Source organism: Gallus gallus, chromosome Z, assembly GCF_016699485.2.
Source record: "Gallus gallus isolate bGalGal1 chromosome Z, bGalGal1.mat.broiler.GRCg7b, whole genome shotgun sequence".
NCBI lineage: Eukaryota > Metazoa > Chordata > Aves > Galliformes > Phasianidae > Gallus > Gallus gallus.
The window spans coordinates 8,624,176-8,650,420 of NC_052572.1; the positions used below are offsets into that span (position 1 = coordinate 8,624,176).

Sequence of the window (26,245 nt, forward strand, 5' to 3'; positions counted from 1 at the left end):
CCATGGCAGAATACCATACTTTCTCCTCAGAATACTCCACTAGCTGAAGTTTATCCATGTGAAGTGCACGTGAAGGTTTCCATGGCTGCTCAGTTTTGCATTTATCTCATTTAAAATTCTCCAGCTGTTTCATCTCCCACTTAGACTCAATCTTTCTAGAGTTTCTCACAATTCTTCATATTCCTCCCCTTCTTTCATCGGATTCTTTCTTTAGCAAATGAAAACCCGAATAGTTTGGTGTCAGCTGGACAGATTTCACCTCTTGCTCCGTTCCCTCACTTCTCCAAATCGTTAATAAATATTTTCAGTAACACCCCTCCCAGAGCTGTTCCCTGAAGTCCCCTCTATTTAACCTCCCTCTGCTCTGAGGACCATTCATTCACTCCAACCCTTTGTATCCCGTCACTTGAGTGGTTTCTGACCCACAACAGGATGCTGCCCCTTACCCTCTGGATATTTATTTTCCTTAAGAGTCTCCTGTGAGGGGCTCCATCAAAAAGCCTTTAGAAAAATCCAAGTAAATTATGTCCAGAAGTGCCCTTCATCCCATTTGCTGGATTAACTCTTTCCCAGGTTTTGGCAAGCTCTGGAATTTCAGTTTTCTGGGTCTGCTGTATTCACTCTCCTCACTTGTGCCGTCACTTCAGGCTGGAGCAGAATTCTGCAGGGCTGGGATGCTCTGAGGTGCTCACCCAGCGCAGAATCCCTCAGGATCCCACCAAATCGAAGGCCTGAAGGACCCCAAAATGTGGTGGTGTCTTACCACAGGGAAGGATCTTATAATAAGGGCAAAACTGTGGAGCCCAGATGATGCTTTCCACTTTCATAAAACTGATTTCTCTTCCAGAAAGTGTATTGAGAAAAGTTACCTCCTATAGCTGCTTTCAGATTTGTATTAGTTTTCTGTATTTCCTTTTTGCTGTTTTTGTTTCCTTTTTAAGTTTCTGCCTATGTCAGAGCTTGCTTGTTATTTTCATACCTTTGTTTAAGCTCCATACTGGAAATTTTTAGACAATCATAAAAATAAAAATAAAAAAAAATCTCTTTCAAATGAAAAAAAACAACCCCACAACATCATAGATTTGAAAGGAAATATGAATTAAATTCAAGGATAAAAGGAAAATGTATTATTATTTTGAAAAACAGATGAACTTTACATATTCAGGCACAGGATGGAGATGCAGTTAGAACTGAAACAAGGCATTGTGATTTCTTGGCGTGTAAGATATTGGTAGGGTATTTATTTGAACATCACCTTTAAGTCTGGCGTTCAGCTTTCAGAAGGATGCTGAAAACTGAATATGTGAACAAAAGAGCTGCAAAAAATGACTGGAGGCCTGGAAAAAAACTGAGTGCGAAGGAAGTCATTCTACTCAGCTTACCAGAGTAAGGGTAAAAAGTAATCTGACCCATAGGTATCCACCCAGGATGACGGTATTTGATATTACAGTGCTCTTTATTTGAGCAGACAAAGCAGAATGAGGTCCAACGGCTGGAAGACGAAGCTGGAAAAATTAAAGGTGGAAATAAGGTTCAGCTTTTTTTTTTTTTTTAATAGGCAGAGCAATTAACCACTGGAGCAATTTACAAGAATGGAAGAGATTATCTATCATTCGAGGTCCTGAAGTCAGGACTGGATGTCTCTCTGAAGTGCACGTCCCACATCAGTGCCCAGTTGCGAGTACCATGCGGGACCGCAGTAATTCCACGGATCAGATCCTGTAGGATGTCAAAACCAATTATCATAATTGCACTGTCTGACTCAAATACCTTGAATCTCCACAGTCCTTTCCCCACTGCACTTCTAAGACATGCCTATTAGCAGAAATCTTTTTAGATTGAGAATAGGCACAAAAGAAGAATTTCCACCGAGCCCTTTTTCTCCCTTCTCCACCTTTGGGAATGCAGAGGTAGCAGTGACTCTCACAGCAGCGCCCACCAGCCAGGGCACCTTTCCCTACCACTTTCGGCTTGAACACACATACATGGAAATGCTCCATTTCCAAGGCTGATCCCTCCCTGCCCACCACCTCCCACTCACCATTGACTCACTCCTAACATGTACCCCAGGGCAGATTTTTCAAAATCAGCCTTCAGTATGAGTTGTGCTTGTGAGTTCCCTTCATCACATTCTCCTTTGCTGTGATGCTCGCCCCAGTACTGACAAACCATGGCTGTCTGTGCCCTAAGATCACTGCTTGAACACGATCTCATTGTTTTCATGCACTTCCCCCTTATGCTTGCCCCTTCCTTGTGTTTTTTTGCCTCGCGTTAGGAAAGCAAGCTTTTCATATGAACATCAAGCTGACCAGACTGAGGCAACCCAAAGAGCCTCTTATTCTTACAGCATCTCTCTGACAAAGGCTGCAGAGGGTAAGTACAGGAAGGGGATGCACTCCTGTGCGCCAGGTTTCCAGGGAACTCTCCTTGTTGTGTGCTTTACAGAACACCCCCAGAGGCAGCCTGCAATGCAAGTTCCTTGGGAGCACGGTAAGAGGAACCATCACCATATATTGTTGCAATTATTGCAATTATAATAATTATTATTCTGTCACCAGGATTCCAGCAATTAATTTTTCCTCTGTCTAGTTTAAGACACTTTCTCTCTGCCAGATGCTGATTGCAGCAAGAGCAAGGTGCAGTGTCTGCTGCTGGTCAGAGTCTGCTTTAACTCATAAGGCACCGTGGAGTCAGCTGTCTGGGAAAGCACAGGGCTGGATCTCCCTCACCTGAAAGATGGAGCTGGTAGCGTGACTTCTGTGCTCCCAGTCAGGCATGACCTGAGTCTGGGAATATAGAATAAGGTTTTCAGCAAGCTGGAATGGGAGGGCTGGGCTAGAATGGTTCAAAGCCAGGACATCCAGGACACCAGGCTAACTGTTTTATCAAATTAACATGAAGAGTGGGATAACCCATTATTCATCTTTATGCAGCTAAAGGCGGTGTGTCTTGTCTAAAGTACTCATCTAACAACCCACAAAGAGAGCCCGAGGAGCAGTTCATCCTATCCTCAAGCAGCCTCTGATCTGCACTTCACCTCATCTCTGGAGGTACCTGCTTTTCTCCACTGACTGTAGAGAAGCCCACGGGGTTCGTTTAGACCAGACACCTAACTAAAGTGGGAGGAGATGAAACATGACCTTCATGTTCTCAACTGCAGGTTTGATGATAAGAAACCTTGATATGTGAGAAGGATCCATCAATTCAGGGGTTTGGGAACCACCAATTCAAGATAAATGAAGGAAGGGCAAAGCCTGCAGTGGTTTCCTCTCATCTCCTACCATCAGGTGACACTAATAACACACTGCCATGGCATAAATGAATGCACAGTATCCAGGTCATCTTCCTGAGTGACAGCTCTGAGACCCAAAATGAGTGTCAGTTGGACAAGTCCATTGAGAAGTATTTAGCAATTTCCATTTGCATCAGCTGGAGCTGACTTACACCATATTCGGGATGTAACATTAATCTCATACAATGAAACGCTCTTTCCTTGGGCATGACTGCTGCTCCCATTAATAAGCCCTCTTCTATTACAAGCTTTATTGAGGAATTTCACATCCAGGCCAGCAAACCTTAAAATGAAGGCAGGGAACTATATCTCAGAAAGCAGTGACTCTTGAAATGACTGAAGGTTCATAATAGATATTCAGTTCACTGAGGGCTGTCTTTGCACTGCTGTGAGGAAGGGAATAAATGATATCTTCGAATCTTTCAGCAACAAGACAGTAGGCAGGAACTAGAAGATTGCTGTTATCTCCACACTTAATATTGTGTCCAATTCTGGGTTTCTGCCTTCAAAAGGGAACTTTAATTAATTAGAAGAGGATGAGAAAATTGCTGCTGTAATGACTTGATTTGGGAGAAGGTTGTCTTCTAGTGAGAAATTCACTTATGTTATTTATCCAAGAAAAGATTAAGAGGCAATTTGGTCATGGCCTATGGGTCTGGGCATTGAAAAAAGGTCTGGGGAAATAAATGGTACTTTGATCTACTGGGAAAAGGCAGATAAATATCCAGTGGTAAGAAGCAGAAATACAGTCACAGCAGGAAAGGAGTGCAAAAACTGAGGGGATAACCAGAGGGGCTTTATTGGGTGTCCCTTACTCACATTTAAGTCTAGTCTGGGGTTGTGCCCTGGTGCACACAAATATTGCTTGACTGATGCAGAAATTAGTGGGGTGGGTCTTTGCTCTCCTCACTGCTTTTGGTTGTGTTGGATTCTTTAATTGGATTCCCAGGGCTACAAACCATTGCATTACTTCTGTGAGAGTAGATATAAAGCCCATCTCATCTACAGCAGTATGAGATAACGGCACAGAAAAGAGTCTGCCATTTGGGAACCGTATCTATTGGGACAGCATCTGTTCATTAAAAGACAATACTAAACTATGACATATCTACTCTCCTGAATGTTTCTTGGTCATCCACAGAAACAATTTTGGAGAAGAATTAAAATAAATGGACCAGAAAAAAAGATTAAAAAAAAAAAATCTTCATTTCAAATTTAGGAGAAACACAAAGGGCCAGCTTCTTCAGGGTCCACCAATAAGGGCCATGTTAAAGGCTGTATAGACCAAGGGCAAGGTCTCTACCATTTCAGTGAGCTTTTTGCTTATTCTGCTTTAGCAAAGGTGCCACTGCTGAAAAAAAAAAAAAAAAAGAGGACAATAAACATAATTTTTCTTATTGAATCTCTTAGCAGCTGACAAAGGTGCAAGAGGCTGAAGGATGGAACACCGCAGTGGTCCCAGGCTAAAAGGTCCCAGTGAATGCATTTTGGAAAGGCTATGGAGTAGAAAGGATGGAAGGCTGGGAGAAAAATAAGACCCAGGCCAAGTGGAGGTGGTCGAAAAAAAAGATGGAGAGGTGAGGAAGTAAACAGTGTATACATCTTCATGAGGAATAAGCACCTTCTCTTTCATCTAGCAGGTACCAGCCAGAAGCAGCAACTAGACTTTAAAGGCGAGCAGAATTCAATTCAGAAGGAAAGCACACGTTTCTCACAGTAAGACTGATTAACTGCCAGAATGAACCACGAGGGAAGCAGTGGCTGCTTTCCCAGCCCTGCTCGCACGCTGGTTTGCCTGAGACACCTCAAGCAACACCATGTGGACCCAACACAGGGTGGAAATGTGAGGTGAGGGATTGCCTCCTAGTTGACAACCAGGGGGTAGAGTGAGTGATCGCATGGCCTTCTTTGCTTTTTCAAACACAGACAGGACTTCATAAGTAGGAACACCCAAAGGCATTTATTTCAGCAGGTTCTGCTTAGCTACAATTGCATAATGAAGTCCTTTAAGGAGTAAATGTTTCTGTTTAGTTCAATAACAAAGCTTCATTAAGAGCCTTTATAGACCAAAAGGGGAAGAGTAACCCAATCAGAGGTTTCTGATGAAAACAGCAAAGTAGGAAAATAGGTTTACTGTGTGAGCCCGTTCCCGGCAGTGAACTGAGATGTAGTTACTTCTCTTGCTCACAAGGACGTTTAGCGATGATTTACACAATAAAAACGTGCACAAAGGCAGAGGTAGGTGTGCAAAATATGTCCAACAGAAAACTGTGGGACAAAAATTGCCACTGGAAAGGACCTCCTAAGCTGCTACAGTCACTCATCTGCAAGAACCAAAGACTCTAATCCCATTACGAAACTTATCTTTCCTGATGGACAAAAAAGCTTTCTCCCATCAAACGTCTATTCTGATGGAAATCTTTGTAGCAGAACTGTGTCTCACAAAGGGCCAGGGTGCAATCTCAGCCTTTGATGTTGTGTTTGGAGTATAATGAAAGGCATTAATTTGAATAGAATTATTGAAATGGCATGTCTGTTTCTGCTATTAATAGAAAAGAGTCTTAAAACAATGAGCAGCAGAGATGGGGTCTATTGCAGCGAACAGGAACAAAGGCAGAGCATTTTGCTTTGGTTGTTGTGTTACGGGAATGGCCCCAGGTCACTAATGTGCTAGGCTCTGTACAGAGCAGAAATGACAAACCTTACGGGAGGCTGCAAGAGAAAATCTGGGGAGCTGGGCTCTGGCTGCAGATCTCATCCAGCTCAGGAGCTGTGGGGCATTAAATGAAGCTGGCACAGAGAAAATTCCAAATAAATCAGAGGCGATGGGTCTCCATTTAGTTGGGGAACCCCTTGTCACAGAATGCTGAGGGTGCTGCTATAGGTTTACCTGTGGGCAAGGGGAAACTGAATGAGTTATTGAAAGAGAGACCCACTGAGGATGAAGACCTGAAGTCTGTAATACTATTAGCCTGGCAAGAGTTTAGAAGACGAGCATTATATCCGCTCGTTCTGTTGTCATGTCTTCCCTGCGCATATGTTTTTGTGAGGATGCTGAGATATCTGAGTTTTGATCTGACTTAATAAAATTGTTCTGGCAGTCTCGAGTTCCTCTGATCCCTGAATCTAGCAGAGCTGTGTTTGTATTTTTATATCTGTGCAGCTCCGCGTAGTAAACTGAAAATCAGAGAACTGGGTGGATTCTCCTGTGAAAAAAAAAAAAAAGGATAAATAAAAGAAATAACAACCCTTCCCTGGGGCTTGAATTTGTAATGAATTTTCTCTTTGCCTTTTGTGTTTGCTTCCAGGGAACAGCATTGCAGAGAAATGAAGTGACACGTGCCCATACGAGGGTGTAACCTGGGAGCAGAGCCGGTGAGGTGGTATGAAGCAACACAGGCTTTCCTGTGCTGGCCTCCCAGGGATGGGAAACATGCTGAGGAACACTGTCTGCGTGGGCCGAAGTGAGACACCTCCTCTGGGGTCCAAGAGGAGACTGAGACGGCCTCTAGAGAGATGGCAGATATGTCCTTACCACGTGGTACCAGACTGAGCCCAACAGAGGAAGCCAGCAGTGCCTCTGGGAGCTATTTAAATGAAATGAAGACAGCAGGGTCCTCACTAGGGGCTTTCTGCATCCCTAAGTGGGACGGACTTTTCCCCAGGACCATCCAACCTCACCATGGAGCTGGATGGTTGGACATAGTGCAGTATGACTTCGATAAGTGGCCAAGGATGTCAGTGGCAGCATGGAGCCTGGGCATAGGCAGGGAGAGGGCTCCAGAGAAAGACCACCCAACAAGGGCTGCCCTTCCCCAGGGCTTCCTCCTGCTCTCCACCATGCATGATGCAAGATGACCTGCAGAGGTTCTCAGATGGCCCCGCACAGCTTTGTTTGCTCCCCAGGGCACAGGAAGCCAGGCTTGCCTTGTCCTTACCTCCCTTCCAGCTTCAGCTGGGGGGATTCAAGAGTGAAAACAGCCCAGAGTGCAGTCAGAAAGCAGAGAAATCAGGACTGCAGGGCAGAGAAGCAAGTGACGGAGATGAGAGTCTGGTTAGCATTGGTCAGATGTATACTGAGCATCCTGATCTAGTGTCTGGTTCAGTGGCTGACAACCTTGCCTATGGCAGAGGGCTTGGAACTAGATGATCTTTGAGGTCTCTTCCAACCCAAATAATTCCATGATTCTATGAAAACTGAAGCTGTGAGATGGGAGAGACCAGAAGCAGCCCAGACCAGGAGGCAGCACTGCAACTTCTGATCTGATTTTGATTTCAGAGCAAAGCAGCAACACTCCCATCCTTGTGCTGAGGTATTCTTTCCTATTTTTCCACTGACATCAATGGCAGTTTCTCTTTCTCTAGTGGGACAGAAGGGTTGCATCAATGGGAAGGGTCAGCTTGACCAGTAGTGCTGGTGTGTGTGCTGCTGCTCTGTGCTCTCACCAACTGAGGCGAGCAGAGTCCTGCCTGCCATCCTTGTGTGTGAGCCAGCCCTGCTCCCTGTGGTCCAGATACTCTTGGCCACTGCATGCAGTGCTTACCTTCTGGGGAGATGTCGCAGTAGCAGAATGTGTTTCTTCTCCACTCTGCAGAAGCAATACAGCCCAGACTCCCTGCTTGAAAACCCCAAGCTGCTATCACTACTGCATCACCACTGCTTTTGTATGCTGCTGTTGCTAGCCAGTGCTGAGAGTGGCTCAGGGCATGCATTCAGCAGCTGAGAACAAACTCCCGTGCAGTGTGCATGAGGTTCAGCTGGGAAATTGGAAGCAGGAGCACTGCCTCAGCCTGCCTCTGCACAAAGGACACAGCTCCATGGCGATTCAGCACAGCCCCTGGGTCCTGCTGTGTGCGGGGTGCTCCATCCCTGCCCATCCTGCAGCCAGACCTGCCCCCACATGCCTTTCTGTTACTGAACTCAGCCCTCAGCTGCTCTTATTCATGAGGCTACCTCTGTAGCAGAGCTCTGCATGTTTTTCTGGGGGAGCATGTAGGTCTGTGTGGCCTGACACAAAGCAGATGCAGAAGCATGCTTTACCTGAAGAATTTGCAAGCTGTAAACTTCCCCCTGCTCCCTTGACTGGCTGGCCAGCAGCTGGGTTCTCACACCCTTTCAGAGTCAGCAGAAAGGGCTGGAAACCAATGCAAAATGACAAAGGCCTATGAAGTTTTTAACAGATTCAAACTGAGCCTCTGCAGCTGAGATAGGCAGAAAGATGGTACCAGTAGTTTATTTAAAGGTTCGTCTATTTTCTTGTGCTCAAATGGAGGCATAACAAGGATGGATCTCTGCAGCCTCCCTTCCTCCACCTTCCCTGAAACCCATGTTTACAGAGGAAACTGTAAGGCCTGCAGCCTGCTGTGAGCCTGGTTCTGGGTGCAGCAGTGCTGGCATCATAATAGGGCCCATTCAACCTCTCCCTGTCCTGAAGAGAGAGGCAAAGCCCTCCAAATGAACAGGCTTCAAGCAGGTGTTTCATCTATTGATTTCTCTGCTGGCCTTTTGGTCTGCAGGGTTCACGTGTTCCAGCTCAGCTATTTAATCACAAGGGCTATACATAAAACAAACATGTTATGATTTTTCACAAGATTGCAGTTGCCAGAAGCCTTAAGAAAACAAAGCACCGAGCAGCCCCTAAGTCCCCAGGACATACACAGAGAGAGCCAGGCTGAAGCCCACAAACATTTCTCCAGCAGCCATACAGGGGAACCCATTTCTGCTGTCCCTGCATGATTTCCCCAGATGTGTTTGCACAGCTGGTCTTGAGGCCAATGAACTGGATAAGGGAGTCGGTCTGGCTTACACAGAGCTGCACAAGAGTATTTCCTTATTGCTGTATATACACCTATGCAAGCAGCTCTCTTCGTTTCATTTCCCTGTCTGAATTCATTGTGTGGTTTCATGATGATGGAATTCTTCCCCCTAATTTCCATAATTTGCCATGAACAGCCACTGAGATCTGTCTGGCCTGACCTTAAGTCAGCATCTCCTCTGACGCTTTCCTGTGGATGGTGTTTGATAACCAAACACATCTCCCTCCAAGAGCAGGAGTGCTCTCATCTGCAGCATAAATTTATTTTTCCCCCTGCTTTTATCCCCTCCTTGTGCAGGAGAGCTGGGGTACAATGGGTGTTTTATTGGTGTCAGCTCTTTCAGGCAAAACCTCTTGGAGTTAAATACCGGAGGGGTATTTAACTCAGGGGCTGAAGCTGCGAGCCCAGGGCAGCCTGGTACCCTTGAGGACATGTGGAAAGAGCGGAGGCAAATGATTGCCAGGAGGCAAATCTGCAGCCAGGCTGGAAAGCGTTGCTACAGGCAAGGAGCAGAGCTTTGTGCCAGCTGCCTGAAGTCAACAGGGGACCATCAGGAGCTGCTGAAGGTCAACTACTCTAAACTCCTTTTTCCATTGCCAAAAGCATTACGAAGAGACAGATGTAGGTGAGTGTTTTGGCCAAGGATGCAAGGGTGCTGTGTTCTCCATCCTGCTGCCAGCTGCTCCCTGGTGCACTCTTTGTCGTGCTCATGGCAGAGCACGTCACTGTGCCTCACAGGGCTCCGTGTGCAGCCAGAAGTGGCTGTTTGTATGCAGGGGTTGAAACCTCAGCCAAGAGCAAAACAGCTGCTTTCTCCTACCTGCTGGCACCTACCGTCCACGCTGTAAAAGCTGCCCCGTGATAAAATTGCTTCTACCAAAATTACTGCTCAGAGAGAGCAATGGGGATCTAGCAGAGTGAGAACTGTGCACCACTGTTTGACATTCTTGCTTCATCTGGGACTCCATCTCCTTTCTGTAAAACGGGATTTTGCAGTCATCCTTTGGGGTCCTGCATTTTGGTGGGTGGTCCTCCTGTTGCTCACACTGGGCAGGAGGCAGCAGGGATGGAGCTGCACCTGGGTGGATCTTCTTTGGGCTGGAAGGGGACAGACTCTTTAGCAGGAGGTGTTGTGATGAGACAAAGACAAACGGTTTCAAACTAAAAGCAGGAAGATTTAGATTGGATATAAAGAAGAAGTTTTTTACAATAAGGATGGTGAGGCACTGGTGCAGGTTGTCCAGAGGTTTGGTGGCATCCCCATCCCTGGAGATCCTCAAGGTCAGGCTGGAGGAGCTCTGAGCACTTGATGGAGTTGTAAGTACCCCTGCTCATTGCAGGGGAGTTGGACTAGATGTCCTTTAAAGGTCTCTTCCAGCTCAAATGATTTTGTGATTCTACGTGTGAATTACCACCACATTACACCTGAGCTTTGCTGTCCTCGGGAACATTAACAGAATTCCCCTCCTCTACCTGATGATCACTGCAACATCCCAGAGACTTCTCACTCTTCGCTTTCCCCAGCTCTGCTCAAATGTGCTGGGAGTGGTCTGAGTGCTCCAAAGTGATGAGGAGGCACAGGAGCCCCATGCACGGCAATGGGTAAAGAGAGTGCCACATTCTTTAGGTGGGGGAGGTGGAAATGTGAGACATGGCAGGGAAAAAGCCAGGGACAATTTCAGCAAGACAAGTGGTAAAATGCAGTTTCAGATCCCATGAAGGCAAGGGAAGAGGGAAAAAAAAAAGAGAGAGAGAGAGAGACTGAGAAGCCTGAATTATTTCCTGTTTTGGGATGCTTAATTTTTCATCTTCTCCGAAGTATTTGCATAATCTTTTTTATTTGTTTGGTTTGGTTTTGCTTCGCTAGGGGATTTTTTAAAAATGAAACCTTTCTTGCTTGTGCTACCTTGGCAGCCTCTGTCTGAGCACCAGCATAATATTTTGTGTTTGCTGTCATCAGAGAAATTGAGCTCCTGCTCCTAGGAGCCTCGCAGCACAATTACAATCCAAGTCTTGGAGGAGAGGGATGCTGGGGACAGGGAGGTCCCCACTTTGGCTGGAGTTGTTGTCCCCATGGAGCAAATCCCACCTGGCAAATCCTATCCCCAGCTCACAGACACCTGAACATCCTTACAGCCCATCCCTGCAGGACCATGGGGGGTCCCTCTGGGTTTAAAGAGAGCTCTGGGTTCGGGCAGGATATGTGCCCAATGGAGATATGTTGGACAGAGAGATCTACAGGTCTCTGGCTCAGTCCGTTTCTCCCGATCAGAAAGTACCAAACCCCAAAAGCTGTGAGTGAAGGCTATGCCAGAATGTTTCAACCAACTATGGAGATCTCTCGCTAAGCCCCTCTGGCACAATGCTGGGCTGAGAAAGACAAATATATATATATATATATCCTGAAGAAAATGGAGACATTTTGTTTAGAATTTTTGCTGAAACCTAACATTCAGACTCCTCCACAAGCAAATGTGATTAAACATCCCCTCTCTAGTTTGAAAACGTTTTGCCAGATTTCATCTGGAAGATCATTATCCCTCTCCCCATGCATGTTTTCTGAGGAACAAGCTGTCTACCTTCCCCCACCATGCAGAAAAATCAGAGCATGGCAGTGCCATACCACTGTGCTTGTGTCTGGGTGCTGGGACAGACCTGTTCTCAGCCGCTCTGTTCAAAGAACCACAGCCATAGAAGCATAGAATGGCTTACGTTGAAGGAGAATTTAGAGCCCCAACCCCTGCCGTGGGCTGGTTGCCCCCACCAGCTCAGGCTGCCCATGGCCCCATCCAACCTGGCCTTGAGTAGCTCCAGGGATGGGGCACCACAGCTCTCTGGGCAGCAGTGCCGGCGCCTCACTGCCCTGTGAGACAGGAATTTCTTCCTAACATCTGACCTAAATCTACCCTTGCTTCCCCCTACGTGCACATAAGCGTGGTGGAAATCTCCAGGTGACAAATGTGCAAACACCACCCAGAGAAGGGAAATGGCAGGCCGCTTCCAAGGGGAAAACTTGTGTTAAATTGATTAAAAAACAAACAAACAAACAAACAAAAACCAACCCAAACTCTTGAAATAAAAATGAGCAGTATTCCAACTCATAGGTTGCCTTGAAGCAGGACAGGATCCGTGCCCTGGTGGCCAACACAGAGTAATCCCAGCCCTTCAGATCTTCATCACCCCAACCTGATGGGAATATTTATTCCGTGTTGACAGCAGCGTGCTCTGGTGTGGGAGCTAATATTAATTACATGACAAACACATCCTTGGCCAGTGATTTGCATGCGGCCTTCCACCAGACAACTCAAGGTCCTGCAGAAGAGGAGCGGAGCCCCTCCCTGCTGCATACTGAGTGACACCCGGCACGACGCCTGATGCTGTGACCTTTGGGAAGGTCTGAGCATGTCTCCAACCCCTGCATACCCAAGCAGGTGATGGGACAGTCCTGCCGGTGTTCTTCAAACAGTTTGGAGGATGTCTTGTGAAACGCTTGCGGGGTTTGCCTCCGCCTCCCAGGCTGCTCCTTCAAGCAGTGCCGTGTTTACGGCTTTATCGCCTGCAAAGAGCAGCTGGCACCTCGTCCCGTGGAGGCACTCTCTAACTCACAGGCTGATTTATGGAGCGTGTCTTCCTCTTCTCAATAAAAATTACAAACAGCACCAAAAAGAGGGAAAGAAAAGTGACTGAGTCTCCTCGTTTTGGGCTCTGCTGTCATAACTGACAGGTAAAAGGGCGGATGGGAAAATACCCGCTGAGAGCGAGGGAAGATCTACTGAGCTGAGATCCATCTCAATTCCTCGTGAGGTTATCAGTGCCTCGGTGATCAGACTATGAAAATAACGTATTGTCAGAGCCAGATGCCAGCAGAGGAATAGCCCAGAAACACCAGGGCTCAAATGGAAACAAATCTGGTGTGTTTGGAGTGACCCAGATGAGGGATATCTGATCCCAGAGCTGTCTCTTATTTTGCTTATTCATTTCATTACCCTTCATTTCATTCATGCCTTTCACTGCCAGAAGACAGGGAAACAGCACCGTGAAATCCTCTGGCTCAAGGGGATCTGTGTGGAGATGTTCAGGAAATCTTATGATTTTTTTTTCCTTCCATCCAAAATAATAAATAAATTCTGATTTCTCAGAATGAAAACTTGCCTTGGGAAGTGGTTGGGTTTGATGGATTTCCCATCTTAGAAAGCAATCGTTCCCAGTGCCTTTTGGAATTGTAAAACGAGGGGTTGCTGATTTCTTTCAGTGCTCACTTAGAAATGCGACCCCTGGGTATCAGAAATGTTTGAGGCGAGAGCAGAGCAGTTTGCAATGGCAGGAGTGAAACACTTTGATTGCACCAAGCTGGACTTGAAGGATTATTATTCCAGCTCTAGCCCACTCTGGAATAGATGTTTTGTTTATTTTTATTTTTATTTTTTATTTATTGTTTTTCCCCCCATCTGAAAAATGTTCACAGGAGGGGGAAATAGCTCTGTGCAAAGCTCCTGCTCTGCTGGAGTCCCTTCATCTGTGTGGACACTGCGAGGATCTGTTACTGGTAGGAAACCACAGTGAGGTAGAATACCAAAAAACAAAGGATTGCTTCATTAGAGAGGAGTTATCTGTGCCCTAGTGAGGTTACATTTGGGAAAGCTATGGCTGAAGCAAGAGAGATGGAAAATGACCAGATGCTTTAAATCAAGCGTGTCTTCTCAGAAGGAGCAGTTATGTTCTGGAATAGTCTGCCCAGGGTAGCGATGGTTTCACTGTCCCTGGAGATGTTCAAGAAACACAGAGCTGTGACGCTGAGAGATGTGTTTAATGGGGATGGTGGAGATGGGTTGGTGGTTGGATGAGAGGTCTTTTCCAACCTTAGTTATTCTATCATTCTTTGGGGCGGTGGGAAAAACCTTGGTGACTCAGAAATAGGTATAAATCACTTGTGTGGGTTGGCCTAGGGAGTCCTTATAAGACATCCATCATCCAAACATGGATTCTCACATCACTTTTTTTCCTTAAAATCTCTGCCTACAATACCAGTATTTGCTGGTACTTTATTTGTTTTCAAGTATCCCTGAGCTCCTCTGCTGTAAGTTGGGATTTAAGACCTACATCCCCAACTCTGAATTCTCAATGGAGAAATTCTTTTTCTTCAGAGAAGTGCAAAGTTTTTGGTCTCGCCATGCCCCTCCACAGTCCTGGTCATACTGGAAACACTACAGAGTAGGTGCAGGGTGAGACTTAGCTGCAGCTGAATGCAGTATCCCCATCAGTCACAGCCAGAGATGATGTTTGTCCAGGCACAGCTAACAGATACCTCATCACGTCAAGGCAGAGTGCTGCAAGACAAAAAGGAGAGGAGTGGGGGAAGATGCTGGCTGCTGCTGATGGCACTCTGGAAATCCCATTGTCAGGTGATGGAGTAGACAGGGAAGGCTGAAACATGGAAAGAGGAAAGAGAAAAATCTGAGGATGAAAGAGGATGGCAGCTGTTGGGGCAGGGTGGCTTTGATGGAGGAAAGACATGTACAGTTGCAAAGATTCCTCTCCACCTTCATGTGTGACAATTCATGTGAATTATTTAATGAGCAGATTTACATATTTTCAGATAATTTTCAGTTCTCTCTTCTGCTGCTTCTCATGCTGCTGTTGTTGCTGGAAGCTGCTGCTGATCTTGGAGCTCTTTTGGGGTAAGGATTTGTAAGAGATGCTTGCTGAGAGACTGCTGTTCCTTCCAGGAATGTGCAGAGAGAGGGACAGGCCCAGGGAGGGGATGAGATTTCTCTCTGGACCGCACCAATGCCCCACTTCCCAGGCAGAACACAATCACGTGCAGACTCCGTGCTCTTTAACTCTGAGGAGGGATGGTGAGCCTACAAAGGTATGAGAACCAGAGGGATTGGAGCACGAGGGGGGTTGGGATACTTCCCATAGCTTTCTATAAATATGTCCGAGGAGTAAGCACTATGGAGGGAGGACAGCTATTTCAGCCAAAGGACAGTTCTGGCACGAGAACAAATGGATATAAACTGGCCATGAATAAACGAGGCTGGAAATTAGTTGAGGGCTTTGAACCATTAAAGCAATCACGTTTGGAGTGGCCGCCCTGTAGGAGGCAGGAGGGCAGAAATCCAAAGAGCTTTTAAGAAAGTGTGGATTCTAGCTCTAAAAGGGCATCATGATGTCCATTGGCTGCAACAGCAAGGATTGGATTTGGCAAGCCTGGAAGTCCTTTCCAGACCCGTGTTCTTGTGTTTCAGGCATTTGAAAGTTTTGACTTCTTTTTGTAGATGAATATGTCTTCGTGAGCAAAAGCAAATAAACTGCTGCTGGAAAAATATACTTGGACACTTGTCAAGATGTTTTAAGAGTGGAACGCAGCAGTTGAAAAGCCAGCTCTCACCTCACAGTCATTGCTGTGACAGCGTGGGCTGTCCTGTCCAGACGGGGGAAGACGATGAACGAGGATGTGATGAAATGTCACCAACCTGTGGGTTCAAAGAGATGCGGCACCTCTGGGTGGTGCCAGCTGGGATGTAGGAGGTTTGCTTTTGGGCAAAAAAAGTGTCCCACTAGGGGAAACTTGATGGTGGAAAGGACTCAGCTGAGTTTCTACAGCAAACAGATCTCTGCCACTGTCTTAATATCCCACTTATCAGAGGCTCTGTTTCATGTTCCCAGATCAGCATCTGACTCCTGATCTGCTCCAGCTGATGTTTTTTTTCTATTTCCCACCAGGATCTGGTCCAGCTCGGCTCTGAGCTCAAGCTAACATCAGCACACGGATGTGGTGATATTCCTTCCAGCTTAGAGCATGACCAACTGTGAAGTCCAAGGGCAATGACACTGATAATAAAGCTCTTTCAGACATCCCAAACCTGTGCAGGTATCCTTGTAGCTAAAAACCACAATGATGGTTCCCCACAAACCTTTCTCATCATTTATTCTTGAGCAAATGTTTTATATCAACAGTATCATGCAGTAGGGAGTTCTACAGGCAAATGATATGTCGTTTAGAAAGATCTACCTTAATTTATTTCCAGTCTGCTACCTGTAATTTTCATTTGATGCTTCCTAGTTCTTCCATTTTAAGGCACGGCAAATACCTGACGAGTCTACACCCCTTCCTTCCAACTTACTGTTTGGTTTGCAGTTCTTAAATCTAAACCTTTTGGTTGTTCTTCATACTGTTGCAGTTCTACTGCTTTGCTTGCTGTTTTTGCCCTTCTCCAAATCTTTTCCTAAGCTTCTCACTGTGGAGGAGCACCACAGACTCAAACACAGTGGCACCAAAAAACCCCGATCTAAACGCAGCATAAGACACATAGAATGAATTCACAGTCTCCAGGACATGTTGTAGAAGATGAATTTGAGGTCATGGAGACCAGAGAGGAGCTGCACTGACTGGGGAGTTGATGGACTAACTGAGTGCTTTGAGATGTTGAGTCTACTCAGTTCCACCAGGAGGATCACCTTCATGGATGGGCTCCAATTGGACCTCCAAGACTAGCTGTAGAGCTCTAACTCCCCACCTGTGGAAGCTGGCTGAGTCCCATTAAACTGTCTGTCCCTTTGGGGCCAGAGATAGATCTATCCAAATTCATCTCTAACAGACTCTGAGCGTAGTGTAGCCAGGGTTACATGGCCACTCCGTTGGTGGGAGGCCTGAAAACAGTTATCAAGGCTTTCCTACACGTCTCCCACACTCCTTCTACTGGTGAAGCACTCTTTGTTTGCACCCATCATTTCCTGACATATGACTGGAGAAACAGCAACTGCCACAAGTGCTGAAGCACTGTAATTTAGTGCCCTGGTTGCTGGGCAGCAATTTAAACCACTATAATTTCGGAGGACCCACAAAGGAACCCTTCTCTAATTGAGTCTTTTCACTCCAGTTACCCAAGAATGCTTATAGAGGGGACAATGAGCCACTGCAGGAAACATCAATGTAAGAAGTTGTTGGAAAGAGAGAAGAAGGAGTCAAAGCTGCTTGTAAATTGTCCGCAGATTTGAACATATAAACATCATTTCACAAAGCCTCATATGAAGATCAGCCTCCTTTAACACATTTTTGACAGCTCCTGGTTAAAAAAAAATAATAATAAAAGAGGTAGGAGGTGAAGTAAATAAGCTATAGTAATTCTCCCTGTTGCAAACTGTGTTCTGGCTCATGGAGATGAAGTGAAAGGAAATATGAAGCAGAGATCGCTATGAGCTCCTTGACTCAAAGGAAGCGGAGGACGAAGCCTTACTAAACTCCTGGTTAAAGCTACCTGTGTTGTGCAAGCACAGCCGTGGGGCAGGGCTGTGTCCCACCACCCGTATCCAGCACCTTGAGACCACTTCTGCTTTGAGTCTGTGGCAGCAAAGGAAGTCAGATATGTGCCTGCACCTCGGCCCATGTCGTTTGTGTTTCCTCCTTAATGCAATCCTTGCTTCTTGCCCTCCCCTCCTGCCTCTAGCCCCCAGTATTCCCTCTTTTCACTCTAGCCTCCATCCGGCATGCTTTGGCTGCTTCTGAAAACCCTAATTGAGAGCAGTTGCCCACCAGTCCCCCCTGAGACCAACGCAATCCAGTTCGCGGGTGAGCGTCTTTTCAGTATTCATCAAGCTTCATTCTTTGGCACTTGGCGACAATTTCATCTTCCTCTGGGGACACAAAGGAAGGAGAGATGATACTGCTGTAAAGAGATGCTAATCGTGCTATGGGGATCTCCAGAAGAAATCATGGAGACCTTTGTTGCGGGATGCCAGGCCTTGTTGTCCTCGGCTCTTTGTTTCTCCACTGATTTCTGAAAGATGCTGGGCGGGCAGGGAGGGAGGGTAGAATTTATAATGATATCGAAGGGCAAGGGAAGGGCAGAGCTTAATTTTGCGACACAAAGAGTGCTACGAGCTGTTCTGAATTGGGTCTGCCTTTCTACTGCAAAGGCATGCAGTGCCAAGCTGGTGGGGATGGATGGGGATCTGCTCTCACCCCCATCAGTGGGGTGAGTACTTCTGTTACAACTACGATTTCTGGTTTCTGGCTTGCTGAGAGCTGCATACGGATCAGATGGGCCCCCGAGCGTCTGGAAAGCTCTGGCTGCACAACAGTGTTTCCTCTTCTGGAGTTTAAGAGGCGCTCAGGGAGCCTCTGGAGGAACATGTGGAGCCAGGCGTGGAAGAAGGATGCTTCTGGATTGACAGTGACTGATGGCTTATGCTGAGTGGGTCTCTTGCAGTGGTGCCAGCAGCAGAAACCACCTCTTAATGACAGAACCCAGGGGCTGTGCGTTCCTCCTCCAACGCACAGCCTGAGGCAGCCTCGTACAGCCTGCAGTGAGGTGCGTCCAAGATCTGCTTCTCTACTCTCCTGAGCAGCCTAAGGAAAAGGTCACCTTCTGCTTGGGTCTTGGTTGCAGAGAACAGCAACCAGCTGGATGGCGGGTTGCAGATACAGACTGAGTACTGCTCCTGTGCTCCCTTTGAATGTTAGGATCCTAGAAGAATACAAAAGTTAAGAAAAAGAATCACGTTGCTTTGCGATGCCCACTGCCAGTGATTTCTCCAGGCTCTTTTCTGTCCCCACAGATGAAGTTGCACAAGCATGGTCTTACCTTCCAGCTTGGCTCAGTGCCTATGAGGTGCATCCTGTAGTTCTGACAGTGCTCACCTTTTGCCACAGTGGCTTAGGGACATGTCACAGCTCAGGGATGTCCCCTGCATGCTCTGTGGGCTGACAGCTTCGGTGCCTGCAGAGGTCTTCAAATAGTTAACTTCCCTCCAGATACTCTCAGCAGCTCCCTGAGCACAGTGACTTGAAACGCGCCGGCCGTGCAGCAACACAGCAAAGACTGGAGTAAACCATATGCTTCTGCACAAGAATAACTGCATCATTAAAATCCTGAACCAAGAACTCAAAGGAGCATTTGAAGAGTACACAGCAGCGGGTCCTGAATCCTAACTATCAGCTTCTTTTCCTCTTGAATCCTTTGCATGGGCTGAATGCGAAAACAAAATGTATAATCAATCACAACAACCCACTTCCTTCCTCCTCGAGTGACTCTCCAGGCATATGCCCACCTCAGGAGTGAGCCGTAGTCTGTAACAGCAGGGAAACAGAGGGGAACAAACAGGTGAAATAGCAAAGAGAGAAAGAGTACAGGAGAGAGAGAGACAGACTCCGGTCACTGCTTAAACTTTGCTTATTTACAGCAGCAGCATACATATGAAGATCTATGGCACTTACACCCAAATAAATCCTCCCCTGGAGACAGGTGGCAGATTTCCCCCTCCATTATTTACAGCCACTTCTCAGTGAAAACTGCAAGCTGTAAAATGCCCATACAGTGGCGGAGAGATTTATGGCCCTCCTGTATTTCACACACTGCCTAGCCCTGCTGTGCTGCCTTTGGGAAGACATGGCAAATGGACTCCAAGGTGTTTGACAAAGATGAAGTCTCATTTATTACTTGATGCTTTGGAGAGAAGTATTTGTACGCTGCAGCCTACACAGGTGGCAAAGGTTAATCCTCTCCCCTGCTGTCAATTCAGCTTTTTATGAGCACCAGGGAAGGCGATGTGCTGGGAAAGGGGAGGAGCAAGGGAGGAGAGGCTTGGAATGGCACCTGTGACTTGCTTCACCACGTGCCCTTGACCAAAACTGAAGGAGACATGGGACATCACCATATCACCAGCCTGCTGCACAACCAAGCCTGATCTCTGCACAGATTTTGGTCCTATGAGAGGGGAGCTGATGACTTCACTTCTTCCCAGCAGATGGGATTTCCTGAACCCTGACTTTCGGCTTGCAGGCTGTGTAGCATCCCTGACACCCATTGCCCTGATGCCAGCGTGATGTGACTCCATCTGGCAGAGTGGTGTATGGGAGCATGAGGATTTCAGGATGCTCAGCTTCAGAGTACTTTAGCCAAGCTTGGACCTCCAGAAATACATATTTTCACCCATTGCTGCTGGCATAGCCAGCACGAGATAGGACCAGCGTACAGTGTAAGTGAAGCCAGGGCAGACTGCCAGCACAGTGCCAGCATGCTGCCTTCTCTGAGTACAGACAGAGGGCTTCAATCTCCGGCTCTGTCGATAGAGTGCTTTTCAGCAGCACTAAATTCTTGCAAAAACTCGAACATGAAAACATAAAAATAAAAACATGGCATAAAAAACACACAATAAAAATACAATACCAAATATATCACTTAACTAAAACCGCTGACCCAGCAGCTTTGATGTTAATGCATTGTCTGTAACAGCACGGCATTCCATCTGAATACTAACTGGCTGCAGAGCTCAACCTTGCTTCAGAGGGTTCTGACTTTACTACTCTGATTTCTGCAGTCAGCCCTCCTCTCCCGGGGTTTATTAGGTCTCCTTCCCACCACAATCAGCCAAGAGCTGTTGTCACTTTCTCCCCAGCGTTAATTAAAGCTGGGGGAGAAGTAACCCCCTGAAGACTCCTTGGAGGAAGAAGAGGGAGAGGAAAGCTGAACCCAGCATGACTACAGAGTTGGATCAGCAGAGCGCTGTGTTAACAAGAGCCCTGTGGATGTGAGAGGGATGAGCAGTCGGCAGGAAGGCAGGAACAGATGGTACCCAGCTACGTGCAGCGTGGCTCCCGGTCTGTGGGATGTGCAGAATCTCCTGCTCACAGCACTGGCTGCCCCGTGCCTAACAGCAGCACCAGGCACAGCCTCTGCAGAGCTATCCTTGCATGTTCTCTTCCATGCCGCAAGGAGACACCTGAGAGGGTCCTCTCCTGCTCAGCCCTTGCATGGGGCCAGCAGGAAGCTGCTGAGATGAGTGCAGTGCTTCTGTGCAGATCTGACTTACGAGTGGCATCTCTGTACTCTTATTCAGTGCCTGCATACAGAAGAAAGGTCAGGTGAAAGCCTTTATGAAGCAAGACAGAAGTAGAGTCTCCAGCAGTTTGAAACCATCAGACCTGAATGCCCCAAAGCAGAAGATGCACCAGTTTCTCCAGAATCATAGAATCACCAAGGTTGGAAAAGACCTCCAAGATCATCCAGTCCAACCGTTCACCTACCACTAATATTTCCTACTAAACCACATCCCTCAGTACACGTAAACATTTCTTAAACACCTCCAGGGATGGTGACCCCACCACCTCCCTGGGCAGACAGTTCCAGCACCTGGCCACTCTTTCAGAGAAGAAGTTTCTCCTAACATCCAACTTGAATCTCTCCTGGCACAATGTAAGGCCATTCCCTAAGAAGATTCACACCACTTTGGTGATGGAGAACCTGGTGGGATCCAGCACAGAATTTCAGGCTGATTGTTTGGAGTCACTGCTGACTGCTGCCAGATGAGGATGGGGTGAGGATAACCTCCTTACTATTTAGTCAAACCTCTACGCTTCAGCGGCAGTTGAGCACAGGAACAGTGAGGCTTGAATCTGGAGGCTTTCACTGCAGACAAACTAAAGCTGCTGTTTCAGCTACAGCTAAAGCAATCAGTCCTGGAAGGTGATGGCTCCGTGTGGCCCTGACCATGCTCATGTTCCCTGCTCAGTCAGTAACTGCCAGACAGGCGGCTTGTGACAGCTACCATCCAAAGCCTGTAAATCCACGTTGTGAGCATTTCCAGCCACACTCTGTCCTTTGATTCCAACAGGTGGAGTCATCTGGAACAAACCGATCTACATTTTCCCCTCCTCTGAGGTCATGGCGACCAATCTTCAAAGGACAGCATCGCATCTGTGCATGGCTGCTTGGTGAGGCAGAAGGAAGAAGATCCCTCTTCTGTCCCCAGCTGAGCCAGCACTTACTTCCATGAACATCCTTCTCCCATGCTACATTTTTATTCACCGACATAAACCAGCAGTAGGAACGTGGCCAAGGGAGAAGCTCCAGGGAGCTATAGCCCAGCCACAGAGCCCTCCAAAAGTTTTGCTGGAAGAGGAACTTGCTCTTCTTTCCTCCATCTTCCTCATTCTTTTCCTGCCTTGGTGCAGATGGCAGTGCTGGGATGAGGCCTGTGCTGAGCAGGTGGAGATGTGCTTGCTATCTTTAATCACATGATAGGGGCTGCAGCTGGGATGTGTGCTGACTGCAGCGTGGTCTCCCCTACTTTGTGAGCTTGGATGCCCTCAGGGGAGGGTAAGACAGCGGTTATCTGAAGCAATCATAGAATCATTAAGACTGGAAAAGACCTCTACGATCACCCAATCCAACCACCACCCCTTCACCACCACTTGACCTACTAGAATGAGGGGGAATACTAAGGAGGTGCTGAAGCAGCCAAGGAGGAACCTTAATAGTAAGTACAATTTTGTAAGCTTGCCCTTGTATTTTTCTGGCAACGTATTCATCATTGCAACCTGGTATTTGTTCTTTCTTTAACTGAGCTCTTGGCCTTGTGTGACCCAACTACGGAAAGCTTCCCTCCCACAGCATATCATGACACACTGTGCTCGCAGAGCTGTGCAGAACCACTTATTTCCTCCAGGAACACCAAAGTGTCTGGCGATGCTGCTGTTTAGCATTATGGGCTACAGTGGGTGTCAGGAGGAGGAGAAATATTTTGCAGTAATGGGTAGAGAGCAGGGAAATGCGTCCAGTCAGTGTATATATCGACTCACTGGTGTAAGGGAGTAGGAGAGAAACCCCAGCACTCTCACGCCCCTTGGCACGATGTTTGCCTGCCTCTCTGGACAAGCGAGGGCCCCTCCTGCGAGAGCTTCTCAGCCCACATGCCTCCTAAACAGGACTGAGATGACCATCACTCCACACCTCATGACTCCATTATTGGACAGAGCAGCACTCCCATTTACACCACCCCAGAAACAGCGCTTGGAGGTGAGGCTACAAGTGGGGAAGCCCTGAAATTGACTATTCTCAGAATTGCACTTTCACTTCCCAGTCCTACCAGAGGTCCCCATGGTGCTCCATGGAGGACTTCCACTTGCCTTGCTGCGTGTCGTCTGCAGTGCCTCATGCTGGAAGTGCTCCCTGGTTTTAATTAAGGCTTTGAGGACCCAAGTCAGGCAGAAAGAGGAGAAAATGCTAAGAACAGCTAATTTCTTAAACTGCTCTCTGGCACCTTTTAAAACTTACCTCATGTAGCAAATTAAAAATGCTAATAGATAGCCTATAAAAAAAAAAAAAACCCTTTATTCTCCATAATTTCAATGAGCCGAATGGCTCTGTGCATCAATTAGCTGTGGAAAATGAGATTTTTCTCCATTGGGAAAGGACCAGGTTGAAGGTGCAAACTCACAGGCTGGCTTCTGAAGTGCTTCACTCTCCAAAATGCTTTCAGCAGAGGCATGTGGGGCCATGCTGAGCTGCTCCTTTCACTTGTTTAGCTTACGGACTTATTACTCCTCGTTACTTTTTGTTGCAAGGTAGACGGTGAGTCTGGTCACTCAAATGAGAACGGAGACTTGCAGCAAGAATGGTCCCTTGTTGTATCTGAGAGAGCTTGATCTCATCTGGGTTCTGCTGTAATAGTAGTAATTAATACAAAATCAGAGCAGACACGTAGGCACAACACTTCCACTGCCTTAAGTTGTCTTTGGAGAGATGCTATCTGTTGTGTTCTCCTACTGCTTGCAAGTAGCACTCATTGCTACAGGGACTTCAGCTTGTGTTAAGCTGGTGTCACAGCATCTTTACAAATTTATAGAGCAATCGAGTTTTGAAGGTTTTGCAGATCCTAGGGACAAGAGATAGGAAAATCACTTCAGCCACCATCTATCAGGTTTGCAGGTGGGAAATAGGATAAACTTTTTACGCAGAGGTCGGTGGGGCTCTGGCACTGCTGCCCAGAGCAGCTGCAGATGCCCCATCCCTGGAGGTGCCCAATGCCGGGCTGGATGGAGCCCTGAGCAGCCTGAGCTGGTGGGGGGCAACCAGCCCATGGTGGGGGTTGGGTTTGGGTGGGCTTTGAGGTCTCTTCCAGCCCAAGCCATTCTGCCATTCAGTGCAGTCAGGGATTTGAGTACTAGGCTCCCACTGGTCAAACAAGCACTGTAATCAGTAAATTTAGAAGCCTTGAAGGAAGGATAGAAAATAATGAATGGTTTATCCAAAGCAGGGCAGACATCAGAAGTGGAATGGATATGGACACCAGCTGCAGATTGTGTCTCATGTGTATCTACATAGCATACAGGTGAAGCAGATGAGAGATGGATTTTGAGTCCCCCACTCCCAAGTGACTGCTCAGACATCAGAATGATTGTGAAACATATGAAAAGATCCATGGTCACTGGATCTTCCAGGCTACACATCAGTAGTATGTGATTGCTCCTGGAGCAAAAAGGGAGGCTGTGCTATTTCTACTCAACAACACAAAATCTTCTTTCCCTCTTGTGTTAATGTTTACTTCCTTTTCAGTCTTGTCTCCCAGTTGTCTTCTCCCACAAATACCTAGCAGATCTATGTCTTAGAAACCCTGGCTCAAGACGAGCACTCAGTTAAATACATCGTCACAGAGTATTGATTTTACGGGTCAGTTGGTTCACCTTGGAGGCAAAAAGTCCATGGAGCCTGAAGGAGGTCATGGACAGCATCACAGTCACACAATTTGGACAATATCCAGTGGCTCTGCACTTAAAAGCTTTCAGCCAACTAAAAGCACCCTCGGAGAACCAGGACAGTCTGAATACTAACTCTGGAGCATGGCTAATGAAGCTTCTGGGTTTGATGTATTTCAGCCACGTCGTGTGTTCCTTCTCCTTCCACCCTCCCATCACTGCAAGAGAGTGGATGGGGAAGAATGAGAAAATTACAAGTGGAAGTTTCTACTTTCCCTCTGAAATTGTCTTGACTTTCGAGTCCCTCGAGGACTATGCAAGTTCATCGCAAAGCAGACCTGTCCAAATGAGCAGTGACACTTTGGTAATTGCACAGGGCAGGAGAGCTGCTGCAGGAGGCAGCAGGGAGGGGGTGGTGGATTCCCATGTGCCCTGATCCTGACATCATCACTTCCAGGGAGTGTAGAAATAAGGCAGCACTGCTGACCCTGGGGATGCAGAGGATTTTCTGAGCTGTTGAAGGCTGTTGTGGCCATGGAGCCCCTCTGTGACAGCACAAAGCAGTGCTCACATCAGGACCCCAGCTGGTGCCCCGGCTGGGTGTAGTCAAACTTGCAGGCATTGGGCTTGAGGATACAGCGAAAGAGAGGATGAAGTTATCCAGACTCAGGGTGTTGAGTATTTCTTCTCCTTGTGGCTGACAGACAGGGGCTCGCCTCCTACCTCACTGGGCTTTGCAGCTTTGTAGCAAAGATGCTCCAGGCTCACCAGTAGCTCTGTTACATCCATAGCTGCATAAGGAAGAGAGAAGGGCAGGTCTGTAAATCCAGATGTATCCAGGAGGAGAGGGGAAAAACCGCACAGGCCTGCAGGACCCTGATGGTCTGCATGGCAGCAAACAATGTCCAGATGGTGATGGCATTTGCCAGCACTGATGAGCAGCGCCATGTGCAGCCAAGTCATTTCTCTCAAGTGATGGCTGGAAGTGTTATGAAACAATGCCTTTCAGGTCAGTTGTGAAGGCTCACCTTCAGCCCTGGTCTCTCTCCAGTTCCCCAGCAGGAGGTGAACAGCCCATGACCATGACATACTTGGGAAACTAGCAGCCACAGGTGAAGCAGCACAAAACCAAGGCACTCAGGGCTATAAGCTCTTTATCTTACACCAACATGAAGTTCACTTTAATACAAAGGAGAGCAAAATGAGATTTATATCTTCCATGTTATACTGGCTTGGGACATAAACTTAATAAGAAAGACTGAAATGTCATCATCTCCTGGAGGAGGGTGAGCATTTTTCCCAAACCCTGAGCATCTTTCTCAATTTCAGAGCACTCACTGGCCAAATAGATGTGATTTGCTATTTCTTAAAGAGCGATGTCTCACTGTGAAGAGTGTGGAACTGACCCCATGGACAATCCTCTGCTCGTTCTGTACTCCATTTAGGGAAAATTCTTAACCTGTCCTAGCCTGACCTGGATTGTGCAAGTTTTAAAGAGAATCCTGGACGTGAGTGTGTTTTGCAGCCATGAAAAGCCCTGGGAGGAGGGCTGCAGGCGTAGCATCTCTGAGCCATGCAGCTCCTGGCTGTGGCAGCAGCTGCTCGCAAGCAGAGAGCATATGGAGGGACATAGGTCAATGCCTCTTGGAGCCTGTCTT

At 47.2% G+C, this 26,245-nt stretch overlaps 2 long non-coding RNA genes across 4 annotated transcripts; one reads left to right on the top strand and one right to left on the bottom strand.

Moving 5' to 3' along the window:
• Window positions 1–8,637: 8,637 nt before the first annotated feature.
• Window positions 8,638–15,974, top strand: LOC121108637. 2 transcript variants are annotated; one of them, XR_005843324.1, is made up of 3 exons: window positions 8,638–8,766; window positions 9,444–9,734; window positions 14,836–15,960. It is a non-coding gene; the product is annotated as an uncharacterized LOC121108637 (long non-coding RNA). The 2 variants fall into 2 exon arrangements; XR_005843323.2 differs by lacking the exon at window positions 8,638–8,766 and having other exon boundaries at window positions 9,290–9,734; window positions 14,836–14,978; window positions 15,836–15,974.
• A 6,961-nt stretch (window positions 15,975–22,935) lies between these two features.
• LOC121108638 lies at window positions 22,936–25,114 on the bottom strand. 2 transcript variants are annotated; one of them, XR_005843326.1, is made up of 3 exons: window positions 24,926–25,114; window positions 24,724–24,805; window positions 22,936–23,553 (listed from the first exon to the last, which is right to left on the bottom strand). It is a non-coding gene; the product is annotated as an uncharacterized LOC121108638 (long non-coding RNA). The 2 variants fall into 2 exon arrangements; XR_005843325.1 differs by having other exon boundaries at window positions 22,936–23,767.
• Window positions 25,115–26,245: the final 1,131 nt, after the last annotated feature.